At 39.3% G+C, this 11283-nt stretch overlaps 1 pseudogene; it reads right to left on the bottom strand.

Annotated features, from left to right (window-relative positions):
• Nucleotides 1-424: 424 nt before the first annotated feature.
• Nucleotides 425-1741, bottom strand: LOC134371207 (tubulin beta chain-like; annotated as a pseudogene).
• Nucleotides 1742-11283: the final 9542 nt, after the last annotated feature.

Here is an 11283-nt window from a genome sequence, read left to right as displayed (position 1 = left end):
TGCTATCTTCTACCTCCTTTCTCCCGGCTACTATTTGGGCTTAGGATGCTGGCCATTATCTGGGTTTTCTGCAAACAGTTGGTTCTAGATGGAATCTGGATGAGACCCAGCTTCTTGGAGAATTTTTCTGAAAACAGAAGGAAATATTAACTGGACAGATGGGAGGAGTGAGCACCAGAAGGAAATACAGGATTACCCAGAATGGCTGAATCTAGGTTTCCCAGAGTAGAGAGAGAGAGGAGACATTCAATAAACACATACTTATTGAGTGGCTACTAAGGGCCAGGCACGGCTCTAGACCTCTCCTCTGAAAAGAAAACAATAAGATAGAGGCAGCAAACACAAATTCTGAGGAAGAGGAGAGGGGCAGTTGAGGAAGAAGTCTGAGGGGACTGAGAAGCCTGAGGAGATGCGGCGCTCTGCCTTAGGCCTCCCCTTCGGCCCCCTCACAGAATTCCTCCTCCTCTTCTGCGGTGGCATCCTGCTACTGCTGGGACTCAGAGACAAGGTCATTCATGGTGCTCTCAGCCTCGGTGGACTCCATCTTGTCCATGCCCTCACCTGTGTACCAGCAGAGGAAGGCCTTCTGGTACAACATAGCAGTGAACTGCTCTGAGATGTGCTTGAAGAGCTCCTGGATGACCCTGCTGTTGCCAATGAAGGTGACCGCCATCTTGAGGCCATAAGGTGGGATGTCACAGATGGCTGTCTTGACATTGTTGAGGATCCATTCCACAAACTAGCTGCTATTCTTGTTCTGCATGATGAGCATCTGCTCATCTACCTCCTTCATGGTCATCCATCCATGGGAGATAGCAGCCACGATGAGGTACTGACCATGGCGGGGGTCACAGGCAGCCATCATGTTCTTGGCATCAAAGACCTGCTGGGTAAGTTTGGGCACAGTGAGGGCCTGATACTGCTGGCTCCCATGGCTGGAGGGAGGCGCAAAGCCAGGCATGGAGAAGTGGAAACGTGGGAAGGGCACCATGTTGACTGCCAGTTTGCAGAGGTCAGCATTGAGCTGGCCAGGGAAGCAGAGGCAGGTGGTGACATCACTCATGGTGGCGGAGATGAGGTAGGTTGGCGCGGCCAGCTTGAAAGTACAGAGGATGTCGTAAATGGCGTTGTTGTCAATGCGGTAGGTCTCATCCGTGTTCTCTACCAACTAATGGATGGAGAGGGTGGCACTGTAGGGCTCAACCACAGTGTCAGACACTTTGGGTGAGGGTACCACACTGAAGGTGTTCATGATGCAGTCAGGATACTATTCGTCGACCTTGCTGATGAGCACGGGGTCCATTCCTGAGCCTGTGCCCCCACCCAGCAAGTAGGTCAGCTGGAATCCCCAAAGTCAGCCACAGTTCTTGGCCTCCTTCCACACCACTTCTAGGACCAAGTCAATCAGCTTGGCCCCCTTTAGATTGTGGCCCTTGGCCCAGTTGTTACCTGCCCCAGACTGATCAAAAACAAAGTTGTCTGGTCTGAAGATATGGCCAAAAGGACCTGAGAAAACAGTATCCATGGTCCCAGGTTCTAGATCCACCAAGACAACACGAGGAATGTATTTGCCACCTGTGGCTTCTTTGTAGTACACGGAGATGCAGTACAGCCGCAGGCCACTGTGCCTGTGGTAGGTACCATTGGGGTCAATGCTGTATTCATCACTGATAACCTCCCAGAACTTAGCACCAATCTGGTTGCCACATCGACCGGCCAGGATGTTCACAATTTCCCTCATGGTTAAAATTTATTTTAATGTTGCTGCTCATCTTGGGGTATGTAGAGGACAAGAAGATATATAATTCCATTTTTTTCTGGTGGTCTCACACTGAAAGGATGGAATGTGCCCCAGAGGCCAGAGCAGCGAGGTCTGAACATAAGGGCAGGAAGTTCTGAGGGGGAGCCAGAGCTCTCATCATTAACTGGTTTGCCTCCCAGCATTATTTGGGAAAATCATTCATGAACATTCAATTAAACCATCCCCCTAGTTCCCTACTCTATACTCTACACTCCAGCATCTGGAATCTAGAGTATGCTCCGTAGTCTTTTGCCCTTGTTTGATGTTAACTCAAACAGTCAAATAAGTCACCATTTTGATGGTAAGCCATGCCTATAACTCATGGATCTTTTAAAGTAGGGCTCCTCTTTAAAACTACTATTTGTTTTCTCTATTCAATCATGAGGTCTCAAGAAGGATGGAAAGTCTTTCTCAGCAGAAGGTCACATGTGCCTCTTGACCTTCATCACTTTGGGCCACTGTGGAGAATGGTTCTAAGTCTCTTTGTGGTGTCCCCAAAGTGGATTTTAATATATGTGACATAGACTGCATGTCTTTCATGTCACATCACTCCAAAGTCTCAAAATGCGTTAAAATTCTATTTCCCTGTTTTTGAGTGACGTTGTAATGTAAATCAAAACTTAATTTCATCTGTTGGATATCTTATATGCTATCATGGAGTACTATGGGCTCCTACAATTAGGAGAAATTTAACAAATTTAGAGAACATCCAGAGGAAGGTAACTGGGATTATAAAGACTCTACAAACCGTGCCTTAGGATGAATAGTTGAAAGATTATGAATGTTTAGCCCGTAAAGATCATCAAAGATGGGAGAAAAGGGAGAGAGTGAGAAAACAGAATGCTCTCTTCAAATGTTTGAAAGGAATCCCTGTGGCATTATGAATAAATACAGAACATAAGCAGGATGAAAGGTCTCAGGATAAGTAACCTAAGAACAATTAGATGCCCAACAACAGAACTTACCACATTAAGTTATAGAAGCCCTGCACTGCTAGAAATGTTTTGTTTATGCAAAGGCCAAACTATCAGATGTTAGGACTGTTATAGGAGGCATGCCTCCCACCTGCAATACAATTTTAGATCATAGGTATCAAACTAACAGACCAATCAGCCATGGTAGGTTTGGCCCTACATAGTGCTTTTCTTCTAAGTGTAAATGTTTTCACATTAAAGATATAATTAGAAATCCATGTTTTCAGTTTCCCTCAAAAAATATGGCCATCAGACAATAGACCCTCATATCCACACAATGACAATCAGCTAGAATTATTAAGTAGCAGCTATCCATGTAGACAGTCCCTACCAAACTCTATGGCTCACACCACTTGTCTTTATATCTCCTGATGAAATGGTCTCTGAAATTTCTTCAACCACTAACTCTGGCTTTTGAGACAGAAGGTCTGATGGAGTTTGGATGTGTTGCCTCCCAAAACTCATATGGATCCCTCCTGAACAGATTAATACTCTCCCTGGGGGATGGGGGTACTAAGTGAGTTCTTGCTCTATTAGTTCCCAAAGAGCTGGTTGTTTAAAGGGCCCTGGCACACTCATGCTCACACTCTCTCACTCTCTCTTTCTGCTCCCTTCCTCTCACCATGTGATCTGCTTGGACCCACCGGCTGCTGCAGTTTTCCACCATGAGTAGGAGCAGCCTGAGTAAGCCAAGTAAACCTCTTGTCTTTATAAACTACCCAGTCTAAGGTATTCTGTTACAGCAACACAAAAACGGACTAATACAAGGTCCATATATGAGCCCAACTTGACTGAGCTTGTGTTTTGGATGAGCTGCTTCACTTTTCTGGTCCTCTTTTTACTAATAGGGGGACAACGTTTTTTCTATTCATCTCACAGGGTTGTAGTTAGAAATGATGTGAAATCATTTCTGCAAGCAACCCTGAAACACTTGAAAAAGGTAAGGCATTATCTCCAAACACACAGGATAGTTTATTTGTGCGTTTCAAGACAGAAGATATAGTTTCAAATTTCTTCTTAAAATAAAAACAGATTTGATAAATATTTGAAATACCTGTGTTTTGAAAGAACATAGATAAAATCACATTAGGATCAATGAAAATAAGAAATAAAAATCCAGCAGTGAATTGTATGTTTGTATTTAACACCTTTTTCCTTGAGTTAAATCAACTTTATTAATTCAATACATTTTATATCTACCTTGTAGCACTTCACCTACCAGAGCTCAACAACAACTCCTTTTTTTTTTTTTTTTTGTTAGAGTAATACATATTGGAAAAGGAAGGTAGAACACTGTGACAATTTCCAGAAATATCAAGTAACAAACTTGACACAGAGAAAATAACAACACTCCTGCATGATTCACCCTAATTGCTGCATACATCAGATGCATTGGATAATTACAAAACTTTCCATTTTCCTACATCTGATTAGAGATACAGATTATCAGAGAATCATTGGAGTGAGGGTATGAGAAGTAAGGGAGTGATCTAAAAAAGAATTTTGCAGTTAGGGAGGGAAGTGCATGAAGTTAAAATTGTGGAGGTGGTACAGCTGTTGGAGAGGAGAAGATCTAGCACAGTGGTTTGCAGAGTGTGGTCCCAGGATCAGCAGTATCTGCATCACTCTGAACATGCTAGAAGCGCAAATTATCTGGCCTCACATTAGACTTATTGGGTCAGAATTCTGGGGGTGGAGATCAATCAACATTCTGTGTTTTAAAAAGCCCTCGGTGATTCTTTTTTTTTTTTTAATTATTTTTTATTAGCATATTCTATTACAAATCATACTTATTCTTTATGCTCCTTATCCAATCTTTCCCCATCTCCCGCCCCTTGCCCCTTTTAAAAAACCATAGATTTGTTCTCTCCTTCTGATAGATTGGCTATTTCTCTGTTCATTTGTTGCCTAGATAATCTGTCCAGTACAGAGAGAGGTGTGTTCAGTTCCCCCACTATTATCATATAGCAGCTGCTTCTTTTATACTCTGTAGTGTGCTTTGTGAAGAGGGAGGACCTCTTCTTTTTCTTTTTTCTTTTTGATCTCCACAGGTGACTCTCCTTGTGTCAATGCAGTCAAGTGTCTGGCATGCCATCTGCATGGTGGCCATGACTGCTGCTATAGCAACTAGCTGCTTTTGCAGCAGCTGTGGCAATTGTGGTAGCTATAGTGGGCTACCCACATGCAAATGGTGCTTTTGGTGTGCTCTTTACCAGGCTGTGGCTGGGTTCAGTTTCCCCCTGCTCCATGCCTCAGGACCCGAGCAGGACCCCAGGGTGGTGGCAGCAGCATGGCTGGTTGAGACTGGGTTCCCCTCCAAGTGATTCTGATGCATGCTAAAATTTGAGAGCCATAAGCCTCAGGTATGTCTAGGGTAGCAGTCAGATCAGGTAGAATAGGAAACAAGATCATTGAAGGAAGAGAATTCAAAGAACTGACCAGGATATTAAAGAAATTATCTACATTAAAAATTGCAGTCATCAAGAAATATGAATAGAGAGTCAATCAGGAGCTAAAATCTTCAAGAATTTAGGAGGCATGATCTGGGAGTTTATGGATGACCATAACAAAGAAAGATAGTTGGTAATATACTCACATAGTTCAAACATCAAAGCAAACAGCACATGGAAAAGCCCCGTGGCAGGAAGGAACAAGAGACTGAAAAATACGAAGGTCAGCAGGATTGGTCAGAGGTAGAGATAAGATAGAGAGGTGGGGAAAGGATTTGATTCTTACCCTAGGACCAATTGAAAATAACAGAATAAATTTTAAGGTGGCCAAAAGTGACAGGATCAGATTTACCTTTTTAAAACATTTTCCTCGCAATCATGTGGATAGAGATAAATGGTCAGGCTGTAAAGTTAGTAAAGAATTTAGGAACCTAGTTGATTAGGGTAAAATACTGAGAATCCTGAGAATCCCAGGATTCCGGTTGGTATGACTGGCTCCATTTTGCCAAGATAGAGAAATAGGGAAGAGCATGAGTAAGCTAAGCCAAAACCCTAAGAATTTTAACGAGAATTATCTTATTATATAACATGGAATATAAGTGCCATAATTCAGCTATAACTACCTTATGTTGATAAAAGACAGTGGAGCCAAAATGCTGGGATCCAAATCCCAGCTCTACCACTTTGTAGCTGGCAACTCATAAACAGGTTAGTTAACCATCTCATCTTTAAAATAGAAGTAAGATTTACTTCATAAGTGGAATAAAAGGTTCCTATTCGATCCTCCAAAAAGACTGATTGTTCTGTAGCCATCATCACAGGAACTGGTTTTAAACCCATACAAATTGATAGCAGTTTTGCACCAGAACACAAGCTCCTAAAAGAAAGCTAATCAGTGACAGTCCCTCCTTCTGAAAGTCAGCCAATCAATTCCAGAAACCACACTTCCACAGTTAAAGGGCAACCAAATTCCTAAACCGTCTGCTTCTGAAAGTCAGGCAGTCCCTGAACTCCACACTTACTGTGTCCTATCCTCCTGCCTCCCTCAAGTAACCATTCCAATCCACTACCTGGAATTTTGTTTACATTTCTTTCCTTTCAAAGTTATATTATATCATATTGAATATATTATACCCCCCAAAAATGTTTGGTGTTGCTTGTTTTTAATCAAAATGCAAAATTTTATCATAAAATAAATAATATCATACCATAAACAATTTTCTTATTATTATCCTACATTTTGATCCTGATATTCATCTTTAGGTTAGTGTATGTAGTTGCAACACATTCATTTGCTGTCATTTAATCCATTGCATAAATATTCTACAACTTACTTACTCTCCTAATGATGGACATGGAAATGATTATTCCCATGTTCTTGCTATTGTCAACAGTGCATTTATGAATATTCTGGAATATGTCAACTGCTGCACATGTGCAAGAGGATACACATGTAGAAGAGGGATTCTAGATGTATTAGTGTGTATCTAGATGTGTATCTAGAGGATACACATGTAGAAGAGGGATTGCTGGGTCACAGAAAAAGCCAATGTTTTACTTCACAAGAAAAAGCCAAAGTATATGAGAACTCCTAAGTGATCTCCAATTTACACCCCCCAAAGAAATGTTTTAAAGTTTTCTCTAACACTTTGTATTTTCAGACTTCTTAATTTGTTCTAATCTAGCGAGTATAAAAGATATCTCATTGATATCTCATTTTGCATTTTCCCAATTACTGATAAAGTTATACTACTTTTCATTTGCTTATTGGTCGTATGATTTTCCTTTTCAGAGTAACTCTTGTTAAAGCCCTTTGCCCATTTTCTGTTACGCTGTTTATTTGTATTCTTTTACAGTAGCTTTCTATGTATTCTAGTCACTATTTCTTCATCATTAACATGTGTTATCAAAGAAACTTTTGAGTTTGTGACTTATCTCTCACTTTGTATCTTTTGAAGAAAAAATAAAAAACCATCTGTAAGGTCAATTATTTTCTTTGAAATGTCTAATAAAACTGACAATCCCCTAATGAGATTAATGAGAAAAAGAGAAATAGAGGAGAGGGAGAGGAAGACTGAAGATAAATGTTCAGATTGCAAAGTAGTTCAGGAGTTTAGGATTAGACACATGCTTGTACTGTCTGGTATTTTGTTAGTTTTCTTCAAAAAAAATATATGTTAGAATATTATATTATACAGGCAATATTTTAACTTATTTACATTTATACCAATTTATTTCACCCATCATTTCTTCTTCAATATCAGACCTTCCTTCTGGGATTACTTTTCTTTTATAAGTGCATTCTCTAGAAGCTTCCTTAGGGGAAGTCTATTTATCTGGAAATGAGTTTATTTTGTTCTTTTTATTAAAGGGAAAACAGTTCTAGTTTGACAGGTATTTTCCCTCAGAACTTTGAAGATACTAATTCCAGGTCTACTATCTTTAACTGTTGCTATTGAACAGCCTGCTGTCAGTATTACTTGTGGTTCCTTGGTAGGTGATCTGTCTTTACTCTCTGGATATTTCTAAGACGTCTTCTTTATGTTTTGTACTTGTAATTTCACTGCAATGTGTCTGTATGTGGATTTATCTTGTTTGTACTTCTTATATCTGTGGATTAACATCATCTATCAGTTTTAGAAAATTCGTAGCTGTTACCTCTTCAAATGTTGTGTCTCCTCTGTTTGCTATTTTTGAGCACTCTGGTTAAACACAGAACAAGCTTGTCAGTTTACCCTATCTCTTAACTTCTCTCTCATATTGCCCATCTCCTTGTCTCTTCATGCTGAATTCTGGGGTAATATCTTCCTATTTGTCTTCCTCTAGCTTTAGCTGTGTCTATGATGCTGTTTTACCCATTCGGTATGTTGTTTATTCTACCAACTTTTTTTCTTTTGAAAAATTCTATTTAGTATTTTGTAAAATTTTTATAATCATTTCTTATAGTCTTTTATTACATGCTCATGTTTTAAATAATTGCTTTTTATTCCTTAAAACATTCATATATACTTATTTTATATTCTATAGATATGTGATCATTTCAATATGTGAAAATCTCAGTGGTTTAACTCCGTTTCCTGTTTTATTTTCTTCCTGATATATCTGATTGATAATAGCTGGTTTTCTTGTGTATTTTCATCATCTTTGATTCTGGGAGCATTTTTTTATCTTTACCTGTAGTATTCCTGTAGGTCCAAATAGGACATGCTGTCCTCCAGAGGGGATCTGTGGTGTCTTTTTCTGGAATCCGAAGGAAGCTACAACTTAGAATCACTTGGTCCCCTTCCAGGTCCTGAGTTCATGCAGGACCCTTGGGTTCAGCTTTCTGGCCTTCTGAATTACAACTGGCTTGCTCAAGACTGCTTCTCAGATATAGAGCTACATGGGTATCTGTAGTCAGAATACTTTTGTTCTTTCTTACTTGTTCTCTGCTCAGCACTTCCCACTTTGCTTTCAGTTCAGGGTTTGTTTCTGGTTTCTTTTAAGGTGGTGTTTGGGTACACAGAGGTCTAGAGATTTTCTTCACTTGCTCCTAGCCTAGCAATGAATTGAAACTTAGGTTTACCTATCATCCAGGTGTTTTGTAGCACATGGGCCCTTTGAGGTACTCTGCCAAGTGAAAGTACAAAATAATTCTTTTTAACTTATTGTTGTAAGAGTTCGGTTGATGTAATCAGGGTCATATAAAACTGTTTACTATCCTATTATAAGGTGGTTCTCTGATGACGTGTTAGAAACATCACCCAAAAATGTTGCTCCTAGCTTATGATATTGTGATATAATTAGAAATACACAAGGATACTTCAAAAAATTCATGGAAAATGGAATTAAAAGGTAATACAAGTATTTCCATGAACTTTTTTGAAGACCCCTTGTATATTTGGTCTCTGCCCTAGTTCCTGAGACAGAGCTCCTACAACTCTTGTAGATAGGGTTGCTCTTTTGTTCTAATATTTGATTTTTGACCCTGGCTCCTGACACAGAGCTCCTAAGATCTTTGTAATTTTCTGAGTGATAGGAGTGACAGACACAGAGTTAATAGATCCTTTGGAATTTCCTATGTGATAGGAGAATCTTTTGTTCTAATGAAGCAACCTTTATTGGGCTCCTGGATAGCCTCAGGATGAGTGCTGGTTGCCAGGGGAACCAAACACGTGATTAGAGGATTGGAACTTTCAGTCCCAGCCTCCCACCTCCAGGAATGGCAGAAGGGCTGAAGATTCACCAATGGCCAATAATGTAATTAATAATGGCTACATAATAAAACCTCCATTGAAAAACCCAAAAGGACTGGGTTCAGGGAGATTCCAGATAGCTGAAATATGGAGGTGCCAAAAGAGTGGAAGCTCCATGCCCGTCCCCTACCCATACCTTGCCCTATGCATCTCTTTCATCTAACTGTTTACCTATATCCTCTGTAATACTCTTTATAATAAAACAGTAAACATAAACGTTTCCCTGAGTTCTATGGCAAATTAGGGTTGTGGGAACCCTAATTTATAGCTGGTCAGTCAGAAGCCCCAATCACAACCTGGGGCTAAAATCGGCATCTGAAATAGGGGAAGTCTTGTGGCATCGAGCCCTTAACTTGTGGGATCTGAAACTATTTACAGGTAGATAGTACGAGAATTGAATTACAGGACACAAACCTGGTTCTGCTGGAGAACTGCTTCCTTGGTATGGGGGGAAACCCCCCGCACATTTTGGTGACCAGAGGTAAATGTGAACGTAGAAGGAAAAACAGTTTGTTTTTTTCCTACCTTGAACATAGCTGATCACTCGCTTCTCTGAATCCTAGTGGACTCTTTGTCTCTAGCATCCAGTTTAAGTCTTAATTACATACAATAGTTCATCATTCTCAGTCTGCTTTGGGTAAGTACAGGCTGTTTCTAGATTTTCAAAGGACAGAAAAGATTGTCCTTATTTTTCTTCTGTTCTCCCAGGAACCCAAGAACAAAAGGTCCTTGATCAAAACATGATTATCGCTAATTTAATTGTGTGAAAAAAGTTCATAGTTCATAAAATTGAATTAAAAATATATTTCTTAAAAACAAGCACAACAGAAGTACAATTATAGATCTTCACTTTTCTAAAATAATTCATCTATTTATCATAAGTAAAATCAATGATAAAAAATATAAATAACTCAAACCCTTCTAAAAACTACAATTTAAGCTGTTTCTACAAAACTTCAGGGGGAGGAAATAGGACAAAAATATTATCATCACTGCCTTGAAGGAAGATGAAACTCTTAATTTTGCATATAATAAATTATACTTGTTTCTGAATGAATCGTCCTCTCTATCACATTCTTAAGAGACAGGAACCAGGAATATATTTCCTTCTCCAGATTTCAAAACCAAAACAGACCTAATGATTCAAGCACAATCCCTCAGTGAATAAAATTACAAAGAGTCTAGCTGCTCAGGACCAATTTGTAATCAGAGCATCAAGCCCTACTGTACGAAAATGTCAGTTCTGGCACAGCCTTGATGAGCTAATATTGAACACATGGGCCAGTTTATCATATTATCCCAACTGCCCTCTTTTAAAGCTGGCAGGCCCAATTTGAGTACAAAAAGGATTTCAGTCTGAGTGATTTTTTAATCTAAAAGAGAACTACCCAGACTGATAATGTTTTTCATTGCTATTTTTTTCTTAACAGAAATAAATGCACAGAAAACATCCATTATAAATATTTTCTCAAAATCAAATGGGCCTACGTATATATTTCTACAACACTGCTCTCTATGATGTATAAAAATAAAAATCTTGCTAGGAGTTAAGAGATTTTGCTTTTAAAAATATGTGTCATACAATACAAGTGTATTAATGCATTTCATTCAGATACAGTTTCCCTTCATTTCTTTACTTGAGCTAGTGGAGGTAACTGGGGAAATCACAACAGAAGCTTCTTAAGGTAGGGTGAGGAGGGTAGAATTGTCTGGTATTAATCCTCCATGCAGTTCAATTTCATTCTTCTACTTCCATCCAAACAACTGATTTTAAAACAATAAAATCCTATGACTTTTAGTATAAAGAAAAATTTCCTCCCTAC

Source organism: Cynocephalus volans, chromosome 2 (genome assembly GCF_027409185.1).
Source record: "Cynocephalus volans isolate mCynVol1 chromosome 2, mCynVol1.pri, whole genome shotgun sequence".
Classification (NCBI taxonomy): domain Eukaryota; kingdom Metazoa; phylum Chordata; class Mammalia; order Dermoptera; family Cynocephalidae; genus Cynocephalus; species Cynocephalus volans.
The sequence above is the reverse complement of the archived record's forward strand: the minus strand, read 5'-3'. Positions and strand labels throughout refer to the sequence as shown.